At 35.2% G+C, this 21,456-nt stretch overlaps 1 long non-coding RNA gene across 1 annotated transcript; it reads left to right on the top strand.

Annotated features, from left to right (window-relative positions):
- The first annotated feature begins 329 nt into the window (after positions 1-329).
- Positions 330-20,332, top strand: LOC122687509. Its single transcript, XR_006339162.1, has 3 exons — positions 330-421; positions 2,370-2,375; positions 20,254-20,332. It is a non-coding gene; the product is annotated as an uncharacterized LOC122687509 (long non-coding RNA).
- The last annotated feature ends 1,124 nt before the right edge of the window (positions 20,333-21,456 follow it).

The following is a 21,456-nucleotide window of genomic DNA, read 5'->3' as shown; positions in this document are numbered from 1 at the left end:
CTCAAGAAAAAGAAATGCAAAAAGGCAAAATGGCTGCCTGAGGAGGCCTTACAAATAGCTGTGAAAAGAAGAGAAGTGAAAAACAAAGGAGAAAAGGAAAGATATACCCATTTGAGTGCAGACTTCCAAAGAATAGCAAGGAGAGATAAGAAAGCCTTTCTTAGCGATCAATGCAAAGAAATAGAGGAAAACAATAGGATGGGGAAAACTAAAGATCTCTCCAAAAGAATTAGAGATACCAAGGGAACATTTCATGCAAAGATGGGCTTAATAAAGGACAGAAAGGGTAGGAACCTAACAGAAGCAGAATATATTAAGAAGAGGTGGCAAGAGTACACAGAACAACTGTACTAAAAAGATCTCCACGACCCAGATAATCACGATGGTGCAATCACTCACCTAGAGCCAGACATCCTGGAATGTGAAGTAAAGTCATCCTTTGGAAGGATCACTACGAACAAACCTAGCATGGACCTAACAGAAGCAGAGGATATTAAGAAGAGGTGGCAAGAATACACAGAAGAACTGTACAAAAAAGACCCAGATAATCACAATGGTGTGATCACTCACACTCACCTAGAGTGAGACATCCTGGAATATGAAGTTAAGTGGGCCTTAGGAAGCAACACTATGAACAAAGCTAGTGGAGGTGATAGAATTCCAGTTGAGCTATTTCAAATCCTAAAAGATGATGCTGTGAAAGTGCTGCACTCAATATGTCAGCAAATTTGGAAAACTCAGCAGTGGCCACAGGACTAGAAAAAGTCAGTTTTCATTCCAATTCTAAAGAAAGGTAATGCTAAAGAATATTCAAACTATAGAACAATTGCACTCATCTCACACACTAGTAAAGTAATGTTCAAAATTCTCCAAGCCAGGCTTCAGCAATACATGAACCATGAACTTCCAGATTTTTGAGTTGGTTTTAGAAGAGGCAGAGAAGAACCAGAGATCAAATGGCCAACATCTGTTGGATCATTGCAAAAACAAGAGAGTTCCAGAAAAACTATTTCTGCTATATTGACTATGCCAAAGCCTTTGACTGTGTGGATCACAATAAACTGTGGAAAATTCTGAAAGAGATGGGAATACCAGACCACCTGACCTGCCTCTTGAGAAAGCTGTATGCAGGTCAGGAAGCAACAGGTAGAACTGGACATGGAACAGCAGCAGTCTGTTCCAAACAGGAAAAGGAGTACATCAAGGCTGTATATTGTCACCCTGTTTATTTAACTTATATGCAGAGTACATCATGAGAAATGCTGGGCTGGAAGAAGCAAAAGCTGGAATCAAGATTACCGGCAGAAATATCAATAACCTCAGATATGAAGATGACACTACTCTTATGGCAAAATTTGAAGAAGAACTAAAGAGCCTCTTGATGAAAGTGAAAGAGGAGAGTGAAAAGTTTGGCTTCAAGCTCAACATTCAGAAAACTACGATCATGGCATACAGTGCCACCACTTCATGGCAAATAGATGGGGAAACAGTGGAAAAAGCGGCTGATTTTAATTTTCTGGGCTCCAAAATCACTGCAGATGGTGATTGCAGCCATAAAATTAAAAGATGCTTACTCCTTGGAAGGAAAGTTATGCCCAACCTAGACAGCATATTAAAAAGCAGAGACATTACTTTGCCAACAAAGGTCCATATAGTCAGGACTATGTTTTTCCAGTAGACATGGTTGGATGTGAGAGTTGGACTATAAAGAAAGCTGAACACCAAAGAATTGATGCTTTTGAACTGTGGTGTGGGAGAAGATTCTTGAGTGTCCCTTGGACTGCAAGGAAATCCAACCAGTCCATCCTAAAAAAAATCTCCTGGGTTGTCATTGGAAGGACTGATGTTGAAACTGATGCACTGATACTTTGGCCACCTGATGCGAAGAGCTGACTCATTTGAGAAGACCCTGATGCTGGCAAAAATTTAGGGCAGGAGGAAAAGTGGACGACAGAGGATAAAATGTTTGAATGGCATCACCGACTCAAGGGACATGGGTTTGGGAGGACTCCGCGAGTTGGTGTTTGACAGGGAAGCCTCGCGTTCTGAGGCTCATGGGATCGCAGAGTCCAACACGACTGAGTGCCTGAACTGAACTGAAGAATTACCTAGCAGTTCTCCTGTTTCTATGCTGCTGCTGCTGCTAAGTCACTTCAGTCGTGTACGACTCTGTGCGACCCCATAGACATCAGCCCACCAGGCTCCCCCGTCCCTGGGATTCTCCAGGCAAGAACACTGGAGTGGGTTGCCATTTCCTTCTCCAATGCATGAAAGTGAAAAGTGGATGTGAAGTCGCTCAGTCATGTCCGGCTCTTAGCGACCCCATGGGCTGCAGCCGACCAGGCTCCTCCATCCATGGGATTTTCCAGGCAAAAGTACTGGAGTGGGGTGCCATTGCCTTCTCCGTTTCTATGCTAGGTAATTTAAATTTGTCATTTTGTTCATAAATCATTTCCTTTCTTTCATTCTCTTAACCCCCTTCTAAACTATTCTGCTACTTTCCATGACGGCAATACAAACTAGTTCTTGCTCTTACCTACTGGTGATCATATTTGCCTAATATTGTTCCAGTCCTGATTAGAAGCATGGAAATTCAAGCCACAGTGAGATGTCACTACACACCTTTATGAATGACAAAGAGGGGGGAAATATAGAATGTAATGTTTAGCAAGGATGTAGATCAATGATAACACTCATATATTGCTGGCAGAAATGCCAAAATTTTAGGCAGCTTGGGAAATAATCTGGAAGTTTCTTAATACATTTAAACATACAATTATATCAACCAAAACCACACTCCTAAGTATTTACCCAAAAGAAAAAAAAAGCATCTCCACCCAAAAGTTTGGATGCCAGTGTTTATTGAGTTTAATTCATGCTTTCACAAAACTGGAAATAGATGAGATGTCCATTAATTGGTGAATAGATAAAATCTATGCTGCATCTAGTCTAGTCAAAGCTATGGTTTTTCCAGTAGTCATGTATGGATGTGAGAGTTGCACTAGAAGCAAAGCTGAGCGCCGAACAATTGATGCTTTTGAACTGTGGTGTTGGAGAAGACTCTTGAGAGTCCCTTGGACTGCAAGGAGATCCAACCAGTCCATCCTAAAGGAAATCAGTCCTAAATATTCATTGGAAGGACTGATGCTGAAGCTGAAACGCCAATACTTTGGCCACCTGATGTGAAGAACTGATTCAGTTGGAAAGACCCTGATACTGGGAAAGATTGAAGGAGGAGAAGGGGACGACAGAGGATGAGGTGGTTGGATGGCATCACCGACTCAATGGACTTGAGTTTGAGGAAATCCCGGGAGTTGGTATTGGACAGGGAGGCCTGGAGTCCTGCAGTTCATGGAGTTGCAAAGAGTCAGACACGACTGAGCAACTGAACTGAACTTAACTGAATGCTGCATTCACTCAATGGATCACTACTTATGCATTAAAATAAATGGACTACTGATAACATGAAATGACATAGATGAGTCCCAATTGCATTTTGTTAAATGAAAGAACTCAGATTGTAAAGGCTACATGCTGTATATCTGACATCTGGGAAAAGACAGTATCATAATGACAGAAAAGAGCAGTATTTGCCAGAGGCTAAGAGTACAGAAAATTGATTGACTACAAAGTGCCACAAAGGAACTTTGTAAGTGCTGGAAATATGTCTTTCTTATAGTGTTCATTACACAGCAATATGCATTTGTCAAATTCATAGAACTTAATAAATGTAAGAGTGATTTTACCCTATGCATATTATGACTTAGAAAAATCTGACTTTTCAAAACCTTTCTTAAATTACCCTAAATATCCATAGAAATAAATTTTTAACAAAATGTAGTTTTTAAAAATTATCAAAAATTTCTAGTAAAAATACTTAAAATTTTTTTTTCTACACAAAAGCTATGAAATTTTCTCAGCAACACTAATGCAACCAATTGATCAATGCATTTCACCTCTTTTCCAAAAATCAGAAAGCAGCAATAATAACATAAAACAATACATTCTTAACAAAGTGTTCCCAATATAATTTAACATTTTTGGACTGGTTTTATTTGCTATATAAAGTCCATACATTTACACTTCACTGTAATTTAATTACATCAGATATTTAACAGTTCCTCCAAACTATATCCAAGGTCTTGGATGATGTAGACTATGTAATTAAAATTGTAAAATGGAAAATATGTTGATTAGTGACTTTTCATTTTGATCTTCCAAAATTGTGATCAACAGATAGAAATGTTGATCTTTCTTGTTTTCTTTCTTGTTGTTTCTCAGTCTTCTTTTTACATTTTTTTTTTTCTTTCTCAAAAACAAATTCATAAGAAATCAGTAATTTTTCTATCTGATGAACTTTTGTAAGTATCATTCTTTTAGAGTATGTGCATAAATGCAAACATACATGTAATATATGAATAAGCAGATAGATGACAGATACATACAAACATACATAGAATTAATATGGCAAAATAAAACATTTTAAAGAAGCATAAAGAAGATGACTCCACGCTAAAAAGTATACTCATCAATAAGCAAGTTTAACATAATAGGTATTATTTTCCCTAACTCTAAAGAACAAGATCTTCCAGTTTTCTTCTCATGTGCAAACTCTATTAAGACCTTTCCTTTTGTCAGATATGAAGTTTTTATATTATGTTTTCTCTCCTCTAGAGACTAGGTCTTTGAGTCTCTTCTTTCATTTACAGGCTCCTTGAGTGATCTCATTCATTGTCAGTGGCTTCAAATGCCATCCTTGTGCTGATGATTGCAAAATATTTGACCTGAGCTCTGTTAGAGATAAAGAAATTTCTATCCACGTGAATGTAAGTGTCTCAAAATGCCAAAAAATATATATATCCAAACCTTAATTCAGTCATGAATGACAGAAATAATTAAGGAAACTACACTTCTCCTAAGTTCTCTCTTTCAGGGAAAGGTGACTGCAGATGTTCACTTATGAACAAGAAACAGTGTCACACCTGATATGCCTCTTTCCTCCTCATGTGTATTTGATCAGCGAGCAAACATACCAGTGCTACATATTAAATGTTATCAAATTCCTTCACTCCTTAAACATATTCTTTGTCTCCCTATTTTCTCTCAGGATATCTAACTTTCTTACATGCTTATAGGACTCTTGATCATCCGGCTTCTCTGTTTCTCTGCCGTATCTGCTTCCAGGATTACGTTTTTCTTCCCCAAAAGTCTATGCTCCCATTTACCTTTGGGTCTTTGCACATTCTGTTCCTTTTACTAAAGTGTTAGTCACTCAGTCGTGTCTAATTCTCTGTGACTCCATGGACTGTAGCTCACCAGGCTTCTCAGTCCATGGAATTTTCTAGGCAAGAATACTGGAGTGGGCTGCCATTTTCTTCTCCAGGGGATCTTCCCAATCCAGGGGTCAAACTTGGGTCTCCTTCATTCCTGACAGATACTTGACCATTTGAGCCACCAGGGAAGTCCCTCCTTTTGCTAAGGCACTTTTAATTTTTCTGGCTTATATAAGTTTCCCTTTTTATAACCTGTCTAAAACATCCTTATTTTTCAGATATCCTTGTATACACTGGGGCTTCCCAGGTGACACTAGTGGTAAAGAACCCACCTGTTAATGTGAAAGACATAAGAGATTCGGGTTCGATCCCTGGGAGGCGAAGATCCCCTGGAGGAGAGCGTGGCAACCCACTCCAGTGTCTTTGTCTGGAGAGTCCAATGGACAGAGGAACCTGATCGACAAAGGTCCATAGAGTCCCAAAGAGAAAGACACAACTGAAGCGACTTAGCACACTCACACATGTATACATTGCTCTTTGTCAAATATGTTTTCTGATAATTCACCACAACCTGTGTTGACAATATCATAACATGTTTACAGTTATCTACTTGTTTGTATCTCCATGTTGAGTGTGTATATATATATATATATATATATATATATATATATATGTGTGTGTGTGTGTGTGTGTATAGAATATGTGTATGTAACAAAAATTATGTTTTTTATAATTTATATTTTAATAGCAAACACTATACTTTTTACATTTGGGGTTAATTAGTTAGAATTTTTTTTAAGCATTCTTAAAATCACATGAATGGGGTTGAGAAGCTTTTTGTCAAAGCTATGTCATACTGTTCTTGATAAGAGAGAATAAAGTATGAAATGAAATTACATATAATAGAAACATCATTTACCACTGTAATTACTCTCAGCATAGCAATTGGTTGCACAAGAAAATAATAGATTACAAGACATGCTCAATGAGAATAGATTTGGGGAACTTCACAGCAAAGCTCTGATCTTTCTGACACTGCATAATGGTTTGTATAAGAACAGGGAAATATAAGAGATAAAGTAGTCCTTTGGATAGGAGAACATTTGTATTGACAAGAAGCAATAAAATATTCAAGTTTTAATCTAAATATAACTTTGTATTCTAACTTTTACAAAATGCTATTGTTATGGTTTATTTCCTCAATTGCTTCAATGATTTATAAAATGATTATTCTGTTCTCAAAAAATTTTCACCCTTGCCTGTATATATATAGACACTGGAAAGAAATAAAGGTATTATATAACCAACTGGGCTCTTATATCTACTAAAATAAGGGGAAATATGTCAGAAAAGAAAACAATAACACATGGATCTGAGGGGATATATAGGTTGTAGTTTAATAATTCTAGCAGCATTAAATTCAGAATAAGAGAACAAAGAGAAAGTTGACATTTGTGACATGATGGATTTAGATCACAAAAATTGTAACTTATAATCCTTGCAGCACAAACCAATTATGTGCTTATGTTCAATGAAAATATCATATCAAAGCCATCTCAAGTATAATGAAAATAATTAATGGAAAATAAGGTAAAATATAAACATCCTCAGATTTTATTAAAAAAATATGCATGTCATATCTACATCAAGTATTTCAAGTTCAAAGTAAACATATGAATGCACTTTTGATTCACAATTATGTGTAATAATGCAGTTTTCATCATTATTCACACTTAAATGTCTTTTGAATTTCTTCGTGATTTATTTTTGACCCACAGACTATTTAGTAGCGTGTAGTTTAATTTCCAATTACTTGGTGTTTTAAATAGCTTGTTTTTAATTTATCCCCTTGTGATAAGAGTGTATACTCTGTATTTTTCAGTCTTTTTGAGTTTATTGATAAATGTTCTATGATAGAAATAGCATTTAATTTTGATGACTATTGCATGTGCTCTTGAAAAGTGTCTTCTCAGTTGAGTGTGTTTTATACATTTTAATTTGGTTAAGCTGGTTAATAGAGTATTTCAAATAATTTATGTTTTTTTTTTTATTTCTCTATCTAGTTCTATCAAAAGATGAGAGAATAGCATTAAAACCTCAAACTAGCTTTTGTCTTTTTAATTTAATAAATTTTGGTTTATATTTAAGCTCTACTATTCAGAACCTATTTATGATTTCCTTGTCTTCATGATGTGTTGACATTTTATACATGTCCTTTTTTATTTCTAATCATATCTTTTACTTGGAAATATCTGACAGTAATGCAATCATTTCATTTTTTCTTACACTTACCTTCTGCTTGCATTCTTTCATGTTCATTCTATCTGTATTTTACATTTAAAATATGTCTCTTGCAGACAGCATAGTTTTACAATTTTCTTCATTTTGTTTTTAATTCTTTAGTTTTTAATATGAGTGTTTAGTCCATTACCATTTAAAGAAAGTATCCATTTGCCTGGATTATATCTAGCATTTTCTTTTTCTTTTTTTACCCCTCTACTTTTAGTTTCATTTTTCCTCCTCCACTGCCTTCATTTGAATAAGTGAAAACTTTATTAGAATTATATTTTATCTCTTGGCATTTTAGCATTTATCTATTTGCATTAGTTTTGTTGTTGTTTGGGGATTCTAATACACATTTATAACTTTTCACTGTCTACTTAGAGTTAATACTTTAAAAGTTCATGTGGATGCATGAGACAAGCGCTCGGGCCTGGTGCACTGGGAAGACCCAGAGGGATCGGGTGGAGAGGGAGATGGGAGGGGGGATCGGGATGGGGAATACATGTAAATCCATGGCTGATTCATGTCAATGTTTGACAAAAACCACTACAATATTGTAAAGTAATTGGCCTCCAACTAATAAAAATAAATGAAAAAAAAGTTCATGGAAAAAGTAGAAACCATACAATGCTGTAGGACAGTTTATCACATCTCTCATTTTTGTGCTGTTATCATCATATGTAGGAAACCTCTATTGATCATAAACCTCACCAGACAATGTTGCAATTTTTCTTTAAGCAGTCCTTATTTTAAGAAATACATAGGGAAACATAGCTTTCATTTTTGCTTAAGTATTTTTATTTTAACTTACATTTCTTGTGCTCTTTGTTCTCTTCAGAATGCCCTGTATAATTTCCCTTTTGCTTGATATAATGCTTTTGATAGTTTTAATTATGCAAGTTTTCTATTTGAAAATATCTAGTTCACCTACATTCATCAATGTAGGCATGGCCACTGCACATAAAATTGTTTTTTATTGTTTTGGTGTTTTGGGGGAGCCTGTGTTTTCCTTTTTAGAAGTTACAGATATCATTCTATTTTCTAGCGTTCATTGTTTCTGATAAAAATTGACCAGCTATTGAAATTACTCTTGCCCTATATACATTGAATTGCCTTTCTCAGCCCCCTTTGAAGATATAACCTTCGTTTTGAACTTCAGAAATTTGCCTATAGTTTGATTGGTATGATTTCTTTTCTTATTAAATATGCTGTTCTGATTTTCTTCCTGGTCTAAATTTACATCTTTCAAAAATCTGGGGTACCGACTAAATGCTCTCTTAAAATAATTTCCCTATATTTTAATTCCCCTGCTCTTCTAGGTGTCCAATTATGGCTAAGTTAAGTACATTTATATTGCTTCACAAGTTTCTGATATTCTCTTTATTAATTTTCCAACCTTATTTCTTTTTTATCCTTCAGATTGGATAACTATTTTATTGCTCTATTTTCTATTCCTCACTTGATTTTCTATCGCCTCCAGTCTTAAGTCTCTCCAAGTGATGTTTTGTTACAATTTCTTATTTTGTATCTTTCACTACTTTATTTTATTTTTTCCCTATAAAAACATTTTCTTTTATCTTCTTGAGCACAGATATGGTAGTATCTGGTACGTTCATTCCAACATCTAAGTTGGTTCTTCATTGGTCTCCACTTACTGCCTTTTTCTTCAGTGTGTATTATATTTGCTGCTTCTTATATAACTAATAGTTTGGATCCTATCCTAGACATTTTGAATTATATAATTTGGACAATTTGTTTTCTGTTATATTTCCCAAAGATGGCAGGCTGAATTTAGCCTCAAAGCAAAAACCATCAGGTCAGTTATTTTAGTCTGGCTTGGGATACCAGGAATGTATAGTTCAGAGATGAACCAGAAGGGAATAGCAATCCACTCCAGTATTCTTGCCTGGAAGATTCTATGGACAGAGGATTCTGGAGGGGTGGCGGGGGGTGGGGTGGCGAGGGCTACAGTCCATGGGGTCACAAAAAATTGGACATGACTGAGTGACTAACACTCTCACTTTCACTTTATACAAAGAATTGGAAACTCTCTACAGTTTTCTCCTTTCTAAGATGTTTGTGTATATATTCTTAACTATTTGAAGACTTGGTTCTTCAAAGAGAACTACAGAGTATTTGGGATTTGACTAACCCACATTGTAAAACTAGAACATGTCTTTGGATCAAAATGCTTGCAAGTTAGTTGCTCATCCTTAAGCTATATTTTTTTCTGATGAGGGACAGCACTCCTCCAGTATATACCAGCTCTATTTATTCTCCAGTACCATCAATTCCTTACATTTTTTCATTGCTTTTAGTTATTTTCAGGAAGACTAGTTGCTCTAATAGCAGCTACTCAATCATCACCCTGAAAACACATCTTTGATTGTATTGTGGGGTGATTTTTTTTCCAAAATGTTCAAAAATAGTTGATTTTTTGTATGCTTTTCATGTTCCTAATTTGTTATTCTATACACACATTTGGAGTGCTGCCTTAGTGCTCCCAATATCCTATTTTGGGGTTTACAGTATTTATTGAATATCTTAGTAACAATTGGTCAAAATATCCTGAACTTGCATTGCTTTAATCTCATTTTCATTGAAACCTTGTAGGCATAACACATACAGGTATGACTGTATTTTTTCATTTCTCCTTTAACTTATGTTGTAAAATCCAACTGCTTCAAGGTAAGACTTTTGCTATAATATTTATGAAAAGCATGTTCTTGCAGAGGCCATTACAAGAAAGGATGCAGCTGAATCACAGGTGTCAAGATACAACCTTTACTGCTAAAGGCTATTATTTAAATTCAAGGATTGACTAAAGTAAGATGATCACCATTCTTAAAACATACTTACCATTTTCTATTAATATTTTCTATGAAGCCAGAACCAAAACATATGAGAATAACTGTATTGATGTGCATATCTATATTATAGTATATGAGAGTCTTAACAATGTTTAGTTTGTGATTTGATAAGAAACATTCAAAATTCCAACAAGGAGATGTTTACCTTGTTGGCTATCATCAACAGTAGAATCCCTCTAAGAGAATATCATTGGAAGGACTGATGTTGAAGCTGAAACTCCAATACTTTGGCCACCTCATGCGGAGAGTTGACTCATTGGAAAAGACCCTGATGCTGGGAGGGATTGGGGGCAGGAGGAGAAGGGGATGACAGAGGATGAGATGGCTGGATGGCATTACCAACTTGATGGACATGAGTTTGAGTAAACTCAGGAGTTGGTGATGGACAGGGAGGCCTGGCGTGCTGTGATTCATGGGGTCTCAAAGAGTCGGACATAACTGAGCAACTGAACTGAACTGACTGAAGAGAATATCATGAAAACCATTTTGGTCTCATGTGTAGTATATAAGATGAAATAATTCTCTGACTTTACAAAGAAAGTTGGAAAGAAAAAGATGAATAGGAAAACAGAAAGTTTTAAAGATTTCTCATAGGTTATAATTTTGGAATATGAGATTTCTGTGACTACCAGATCATTGCAGAGTTGTTTGTTTGTTTTATGATATAATTTCTCCCGTGGCTAAACTCCCATGGTTTTACTTCCAGCCAAGATTATTTTTCTCTTGGACACAATAGGCTCTAATAGCCATTAAAATATTAATTTAATTCATAGTAGTCATACCACAAGAGCTATATACTTGTTATACATATATGTGCCACCCTGTGAGAATGAACTTTGAAAAGAATTGTGAAAAAAATAAAATAAATAAATAAAATTAAAAAATAAAAGAATTATGAGTGTGAGGAGTTCCATGGGCTAAGACCTCATTGAAACAACTACCTGGTGAAAAATGTATATATAAAAAAAGAATAATTATAAAGTCTCTGGAAATTTTCCTAATGGGGTAAAGCAAATTAATACACATCCTTAGTGAAAACTTACCGAATATTGGTACGAAGAGAAAAGTTTGTGACATTTGAGCCATTCTTACCACTGCCTCCCTTCCCTTACCCTCCATTTCAGCATGGTGGAAGACCCATTGTAGTTGACTGGCTTGATTTTTTTCAAGGGACTCTTGAGTCTTCTCCAACACCACAATTTGAAAGCATCAATTTTTGGTGCTCAGCCTTCTTTATGATCCAAATTTCATCCATACATGACTACTAGAAAAACCATAGCTTTGACTATGCGGACCTTTGTTGGCAAAGTACTGTGTCTGCTTTTTAATATGCTGTCTAGGAGCAAGTATCCTTGGAAGAAAAGATGTTACATTAGAAAATATTCTATTAATGGTAAAGAAAGTAGCAAAGAAAAACAGAGAAACAAAAAGTAAGATACAGGACATATTGGGGAAAAGTCAATAAGCAGATGTAAGTTCAGATAAATGACAATAAATACATATGGATAAAAAAGTTCAATGCAAAGGCACAGGTTGCCAGATTGGAGAAAGAAAAAAGGAATCAATCATAAGCTTTTTACAAGAGATGCTCTTTAGATATAAAGATGCATACATTTCAAAAGTAAAAGAATAGGGAAAAAAAGATATACCATGCAAACAACCATAAGAAAGGTGAAATGACCACATGAACATCACACAAAAGTAGAATTTAAAACAAAAAATGTTTTAGAGATAAAAGGGGACATTTTATAATCATGTATCAATTAATTGCTAAATGTAAGCATTATATGGGCTTCCGTGGTAGCTGTGATGGTAAAGAATCTGCCTGCAATGCAGGAGACCCAGGTTCAGTCCCTGGGTCGAGAAGAGTCCCCGGAGAAGGAAATGGCGACCCACTTCTTTATTCTTACCTGGAGAATTCCATGGACAGAGGAGCCTGGTGGGCCATAGTACATGGGGTCACAGAGTCCGACACCACTGAACAACTAATACTTTCACACGTTCAAGCATTATATAAATATTTACACCTAATAACAGAGACCCAAAGTGCATGGAACAAAAACAGAATTGAAGGAAGACCAGGTGGTGCTAGTGGTAAAGAACCCACCTGCCATTGCAGGAAATATAAGAGATGAGGATTTGATCCCTGGACTGGCAAGATGCCCTGGAGAAGGGCATGGCAACCCACTCCCATATTCTTACCTGGAGAATCCCATGGACAGAGGAGCCAGAGAGGTTACAGTCCATAGGGTCACAAAGATTTGCACATGACTGAAGCGACTTAGCATGCATACACGTAGATAACTAAAAATAAGCATTAAAAACAATTGCGGAAGACTTCAATAATGGACAGAAGAACTATCATTGCAGAAGATCAAAAAGGAAATAGAAGACTTGAACAACTCTACTAGCCAGTGAGATCTAACAGATATCTATAAAACACTCCACCAAACAATAGCAGATTACATATTCTTCTCAAATCCATATGAATCACTTGAAACATTCTTCAAGAATAAGGTATACCATAAAATAAGCCCCAGAATTTTCAGAGAGATTTAAATCCTACACCTTAATTTCTTTTAGAACAATGAAATTAAATTAGAGGTTAGTAACATAAACACATTTGGAAAAGTGCCAAATATGTACAAATTAAATACCATATGACTAAGTAATCAATGGGTCAAAACAGAAATGACAAGAATTAAAAAACACTTTGAGATGAATGACAATGAAAACACAGCGTATCAAAAGTCTTGAGTGAAAGCCACTCAGTCATGTACAACTCTGTGACCTCATGGACTATACAGTCCATGGAATTCTCGAAGCAAGATTAATGGAGTGGGTAGCCTTTCTCTTCTCCAGAGGATCTTCCCAACCCAGGGACTGAAGCCAGAATTCCTGCATTGCAGATGGATTCTTTACCAGCTGAGCCACAAGAGAAGACCAAGAATACTGGAGTGGGTAGCCTATCCCTTCTCCAGGGAATCTTTCTGAACCAGGAATTGAACTGGGGTCTCCTGCATTGCAGGCAGATTCTTTACCAACTGAGCTATGAAGGGTTACCCCTAAATCAGTGCTTAGAGGGTAATTTATATCTACAAACACCCATACAAAAGTGAAAGATCTCAAATTTTTATATAGACAATTGTTTCCCCGTGAAACGTCATACGTTGAAATTCTAACCCACATTCCTTAGAATGTATTTGGCAGGGTGGTGCATAGGTTGTGGGATCTTAGCTCCCTCTTCCCCCAAGGATTGAACCGGAGGCCACTGCAGTGAAGGCACCAAGTCCTAACCACTGGATGGCCAGGGAACTCTCCCTTAGACTATGTTTGTAGAAATATTTTAAGCATTTAATTAAGCTTAAATGAGATCATTGGAGGTAGCCATAATCCAATACTACTATTATCCATATAAGCAGAGGAAATTTGAACGTGAACATGTACAGAGTGAAGACCCTGTCAGACACAGAGAGAAGATGGCCATCTACTAGTCAAGAAGAGAGGCCTCAGAATAAACCAACCATGTTGACACTTTGATCCTCAAGCTTCATGCTTCCAGAATTCTGAGAAAATACATTTCTGGTTTTTAAGCCATCCAGTCTGTGGTACTTCCTTATGGCAGTCATGGCAAATTAATACACAAATCAATAATTTAATCTTCTAAGTTGACACCCTTGAAACATAAGTGGTAATTCTAAAGTAAGCAGAAGGAAGTGAATGATACATTTTAGTGTAGAAATCAATTAAATAGTAAATAAAAACACAACATAGAAAAATAAATGAAACCAAAAGTAAGCAATTTGAAAGATAAACAGTGAAACTGACTAAGAAAAAAGATAGAAGACACAAATTACTAATATTAAGAATAAAAGACAAACTATTACTACTTTCTTGCAGAAACAGAAAAGGATATTATGGACATAAAATGCCAACAAATTAGATAATTTAGATGAAATGGGAAAATTGCTAGAAAAATAAAAATGATCAAAACTTATTCAAAAACAAGTAGAAATTAAAATAAACCCACAAGTAAAATGATGATGATGATATTTTCCCACGAAGAAAAATCCTAGCAGAGACGGATGTACCAGTAATTCTAGCAAACATTTAACAAAGAATTAATAGATAGCCTCCAATTAAAATAAATAAAATTATATTTAAAAAATAAAATTGAAAAAAAAAGAATTAGTAGAATTTATTAAAAAAAGCTCTTCCAAAATTAAAAAAAAGGGAGATTCACAGACAATTTTATGAAACCAGTATTACTTTAATAGCAAAACAATGCAAATATGTCAAAAGAAAACTACAGACCAATTTGCTTATTAATATAGACACAAAATCTAGCAATATATAAAATATACACTGTAACTTGAGGGGATTTATGTAAGAAATGAAAGGTTGGTTATACATCCAGAAATCAATGCAGTGAGCCATATTAGTAAAATCAATAACCAAAAAAAACCCCAACACAGTCATCTGAGTAGACTAACACTTCTAATTAACAACTTTTAATACACTAGAGAAGAAAGAAATGTTGTCAATCCAATAAAGAGCATTTACAAAAACACTCACAGGTAATACTGAATGGTGAAATGTTGAGACCTTTTCTCTTAAGATCAGGAACAAAACAAGAATGTCCTCTGTCACCACTATCCAACATGATGTAATAAATACAAATCAGAACAATTGGCAAGAAAATGAAATAGAAGGCATCCAGATGGAAACAGAAGAAATACAATTATTGCTATTGGAAAATAACATAATTCTATGTATAGATAATCCTAAGGCATCTTATAAAAAAATTACTGGTAAACATATTTGGCAATGTTTCAGGCAGAAGAGAAATAAAAATAAATTATATTTCCAATGACTAGTCAAAATGAATCTAAAAATATTTCCACTTATGATAGCACTGAAAATAATAAAATACCTAGGAATGGATTTAACTAAAAAGGTGAAAGACTTGCATGCTTAAAAATACAGAATTTTGATGAATGAAATTAAGAAGACCTAATCAAATGGAAACACATTCCTTGTTCATGAAATGGAAGAGTTAATATTGTTAAGACGACAATACTGCTTAAAGTAATCTTCAGATTCACTGCAATCTCTATTAAAATTCTAACAGAAATTCTTTCAGTAATGTAAATGCTTATTCTCAAATTTACATGGAATTTCAAAAGATCCCAGTTAACAAAACAATATTATGAGAGAAAAACAAAATTGGACAAGTCATGCCTTTTATTTTAATATTTTTACAAACATGTAACACCAAGCAAGACTGTGTACTGGAGTAAGCTTACACATACAGATAAAGGGAATAGAATTGAGTACATATGCTAACTCTTACATTGACAATCAGCAAAACGATTTTTGGCAAAATTGCCAAGAAACTTCAAGTAATAAAGCATATTCTTTTCAATAAATGATGCTGGAACAATTGGATATACATACGTAAATGATTTTTAAGAATCTGTTATGGAGAGATAAAGGTTTGAGCTTAAAACTCAAAACTTGCAGGAACTCTGGTAAAAATCTCAAATTCTATTTGAGATCCACGAAGGCTAACCTTAAGGGATTGTTGATTAGCTACATATGGTTATAGAACAATCTGGAACAACCTAGATTAGTCATATTATCTATGAGAAAAATTACAAAATGTACATGTAAATAATGCATCTCTGACTCAATGGACATGAATTTGAGTAAACTCCGGGAGTTGACATAGACAGGGAGGTCTGGCGTGCTGCAGTCCATGGGGCCGCAAAGAGTTGGATATGACTGAGCAACTGAACTGAACTGAACTATCTATACAGAATAAAATAATCATATTTAAGGACTTCACTGGTCCTCCAGTGGTTAAGAATTCACCTTGCAATGCAGGGGATGTGGATTCAATCCCTGGCCAGGGAACTAAGATCTGCCACTCCATGAAGCAACTAAGCTGGTGCATCACAACTGCTAAGCTCATGGGCTCCAGAGCCCTCGTGACCCAACGACAGAGTTTGGGTGCCGCAACTAAAGATATCTCAAGATGCAATGAAGATCCCCTGTGCCACAAGAAAGACCTGACCAGCCAAGTGAATAAATATACAAATATTTTAAGGAATAATGTTTGGATAGAATTATAGAAAAAGCAAAAAGCTGTAGTCTTCACTTCACTGTTCTTCATATCTACTGTTCAAATTGTTTCTCAGGGCAAATAATGAAAAATAATGAAATAACACAAAGCTATCAACATTCAGAGAAAAGCCATTGTGCTTTTTTTCTTAAAACTTACGTACATATATTTTTGAAACACAGTTCAAATATTATATAAGTATTGCAATATACTCTGCATTACAAACTCAATTTTTACACTAAAATCATAGTGAAATGAAGTTCCAGATATAATTACGTTGACATAAGCAATATAAAAATCATACCAAATATCTAACACTGGCATAAACATCATGTTTATAAATGCTTAGACAAGTAAAATAAGAATGACTGTTCAAAATAATAAGTGAAAGAGAAAATCTAGGAAAGCTAGCTGAGAATACCAGATAACATTTATTGTTAAATTTTATTTTCAACTATTGATTATCTCTAAGAATGTAGAACTGAAAGTTCATCAAAAAGTACTCCATCAGCATGCTGACAATTATTTATCCAATAAAGACTTTCCTACAAAATATTTTACAAGGACTCTTTATATCTGCAAAAACAACTTTAATTATGCTCTGTTAGTCCTTGTGCTGGGGTTCCCAGGTGGCACAGTGATAAAGAACCTGCCTGCCAATGCAAGAGACATAAGAGACCCAGATTTTATCCCTGGGTTGGGAAGATCCCCTGGAGTAGGAAATAGCAACCCACTCCAGTAATCTTGCCTGGAAAATCCACTGGGAACCTAAAGGGTTGCAGTCCATGGGGTTGCAAAGAGTTGAAAATGACTGAGTACACACCACACACACACACAGAGTTCTTGTGATACAGTTTGAAGTTACTTAATGAAATTGCCAAGACATAAAGAGCCACATTTAACAAGACATAATAAGCCACAGTGAAAGTGATTAAAGTATGTGTAATAGTAACAAGTAAATAATTCATGTCATTATAATTGTCACATTTTACTGAACCGTAAACTATACAGGACATGGGAAATAAAATGAAGTTCAGTAGGAAGGACTCAAAAATTAGACCATGGGTTTGTATTCTAAAACAAATTAAATGGAAGAAACACAGATGAGTTATTTGTTTAAGCTTTAATTTAAAAAGTAGTCATCATGAAAAGATGCTCAACATTGTTAATTATTAAAGAAATGCACATCGAAACTACAATGAGATATCATCTCAAGCTCAAAATCATCAAAAAATCTACATACAATACGTGCTGGAGAAGATGTACAGAAAGCGGAACACTTCTACGCTGTTGATGGGACTGTAAATCGGTATTGCCACTATGGATAACATATGGATGTTACTTTAAAAACTAAAAAAAGAACTACCATATGACCCAGCAATCCCATTTCTGGATATATATCCAGAGAAAATCATAATCCTAAAAACTGTCATATAAAGTGAAGTAAGTCAGACAGAAAAAGACAAATATCATAGGATATTGCTTATATGTGGAATCTAAAACAGGGTAGAAATGAACTTATTTACAAAATAGAGTCACAGCTGTAGAAAACAAATTATGGTTACCAGAGTGAAAGAGGTGGAGGGATCAACTGGGAGATTTGGGCTGATATATACACACTACTGTATATGAAGTAGATAACTAATAAAGACCTATTGTATAGCTCAGGAAACTGTACTCTGTAATGGCCTCTGTGGGAAAAAAAATCTTATAAAAGAGTGGATGTATGTATATGTACAACTGATTCACTTTGCTGTCCATCTGAAACTAACACAACATTGTAAATCACCTATACCACATTAAAATAGTTTTAAAAAGTAATCATCTCAAATCACAGAATATAAATGGAGGAATATAAATATAAATGGGTTTATAAATATAAACCCATAGATCACTGAGTGCTTGTTAAAGTCAGCTGCAAGATAAGTACAAAAAAGTAATAGTTAGTGTTTTAAAATAAGTATAGTATATCACAGTAACACTTTTTTGTGTGTGTAGGGCAAAGCATCATATATTTTTAAAGAACATCTTTCACTACAGAGAGTTTGAGATGTGCTGAGATGCAACACAAATGATGATTGCAGAAGCAAGACAGAAAAATAAGAAATGAGATTAGCAATGGTTGAAATACTACTACTAATAAAAATATACTTATTATTGCTTTACAACATGAAGTCATTGTGCCATTAAATTTACAAAGTCATACTTTTAGATTATTCTCAAAATGGTAAGTTGAAAAGTATTATTATAACATATATATGGAAACTGAGGTGTCAAAAATTAAAACATGTATGTATATAAAATATATATAAAACATATATATCTATATATATATAGATTATAAAGAGAGAGCAAAACACTGAATACGGATTTAAGACCAAAATCTGGTAATCTTTTTTCTATATTGTGCCTTTCCTATGAGCAAGAACTGGCATTATAATGACATCTCAGATGATATTTTGAAGTGCAGGATTACCAACTACAAAGTTTTGCACAACTTGTTCTAGATTCAGAGTATTCTCAACTGTAACATAAAGAGAAAAATGAGCCAAACCTATTATTTCTTCAGTTTCCTATGTGTCAAAGGGCCAGATATTTCATAAACATTATTTAACTTAGTCATTAGCCAACAATAAATCCAATAAAAATTCTTAGGGCAACTTTGATGTAGAAAATTAAACCTATTTATACTTTATCATATGTTCAACAAATAATTAACAGTTTACTTCTCCAAATGTAATACAGGTATTCTTCTCTGAAGTCAATTAAATTCAGATAGTAAGGATTTCATAAAGGATTTATTGAAATCAAAATGTACTTGAGATATAAAGAAAATGCAAACATTTAACAGGGCTCTTGACCTTGGACTTCCCAGTTACCAGAAAGGTGAAAAAAGAGTCTTGTTTTAGCCACCTATTCCAGCATGGCTTCTAGTTTATAGGAGCCTGAACAAGACAATTCTAGATACCATTTTCAAGCTTATCCAAACAGTGCCAAATGTCTTATGGACAACAGAGGACATTTGTTTGCTGTTTTGTTGTTGTTGTTGTTAATTTAAAATTCAATCTTGAGTCATATGAAAGCTGCAACTTTTCCTTCTAGTAATTTTTAAACCAAATTCAGACTTAAATTGAAGAAAGCAAGGAAAACCACTATACCACTCAGGTATGACCTAAAAAATACCCCTTATGATTATACAGTGGAGTTGGGAAATAGATATAAGGGACTAGATATGATTCATGACATTGTACAGGAGACAGGGAGCAAGGTCATCCCCAAGAAAAAGAATGCAAAAAAAAAGCAAAATGACCATCTGAGGAGGCCTTACAAATAGCTGTGAAAATAAGAGAAGCCAAAAGAAAAGGAGAAAAGGAAAGATATACCCATTTGAATGCAGAGTTCCAAAGAATCACAAGGAGAGATAAGAAAGCCTTCCTCAGTGATCAGTGCAAAGAAATAGAGGAAAACAATAGAATGGGAAAGACTAGAGATCTCTTCAAGAAAATTAGAGATATCAAAGGAACATTTCATGCAAAGATGGGCTCAATAAAGGACAGAAATGCTATGGACCTAACAGAAACAGAAGATATTAAGAAGATGTGGCAAGAATACACAGAAGAACTGTCCAAAAAAGATCTTTATGACCTAGATAATCACGATGGTGTGATCATCAACCTAGAGCCAGACATCCTGGAATGTGAAGTCAAGTGGGCCTTAGGAAGCATCACTATGAACAAAGCTAGTGGAGGTGATGGAATTCCAGTTGAGCTATTTCAAATCCTAAAAGGTGATGCTATGAAAGTGCTACACTTAATACGCCAGCAAATTGGAAATTTCAGCTGTGACCACATGAGTGGAAAAGGTCGGTTTTTCATTCCAATCCCTAAGAAAGGCAATGCCAAAGAATGCTCAAACTACCACACAATTGCACTCACCTCACACACTACTAAAGTAATGCTCAAAATTCTCCAGGCCAGGCTTCAGCAATACGTGAACCGTGACCTTCCTGATGTTCAAGCTGGTTTTGGAAAATTCAGAGGAACCAGAGATCAAATTGTCAACATCTGCTGGATCATCGAAGAAGCGGAGAGTTCCAGAAAAACATCTATTTCTGCTTTATTGACTATGCCAAAGCCTTTGACTGTGTGCATCACAATAAACTGGGGAACACTTGGAAAGAGATGGGAAACCAGACCACCTGACCTGCCTCTTCAGAAACCTGTAGGCAGGTCAGGAAGCAACAGTTAGAACTGGACATGGAACAACAGACTGGTTCCAAATAGGAAAAGGAGTACATCAAGGCTGTATATTGTCACCCTGCTTATTTAACTTATACGCAGAGTACATCATGAGAAACCCTGCACTAGATGAAGCACAAGCTGGATTCAAGATTGCCGGGAGAAATATCAATAACCTCAGATATGCAGATGACACCAACCTTATGGCAGAAAGTGAAGAAGAACTAAATAGCATCTTGATGAAAGTAAAAGAGGAGAGTGAAAAAGTTGGTTTACAGCTCAACATTCAGAAAACTAAGATCATGGCATCCGGTCCCATCACTTCACGGCAAATAGATGGAGCAATAGTGGAAACAATCGCAGACTTTATTTTTGGGGGCTCCAAAATCACTGTAGATGGTGACTGCAGCCATGAAATTAAAAGATGCTGCTCTTGGAAGAAAAGTTATGACCAACCTAGACAGCATATTAAAAAGAAGAGCCCTTACTTTTCCAACAAATATCCATCTAGTCAAGGTTATGGTTTTTCCAGTAGTGATGTATGGATGAGAGAGTTGGACTATAAAGAAAGGTGACTGCTAAAGAATTGATGTTTTTAAACTGTGGTGTTCGAGAAGACTTGAGTCCCTCGGACTGCAAGGAGATCCAACCAATCCATCCTAAAGGAG

The sequence above is a fragment of the Cervus elaphus genome, chromosome 31 (genome assembly GCF_910594005.1).
Source record: "Cervus elaphus chromosome 31, mCerEla1.1, whole genome shotgun sequence".
NCBI classification, from domain to species: Eukaryota; Metazoa; Chordata; class Mammalia; order Artiodactyla; family Cervidae; genus Cervus; species Cervus elaphus.
Note: the sequence above shows the minus strand (reverse complement) of the source record. Positions and strands in the feature narration are given on the sequence as shown.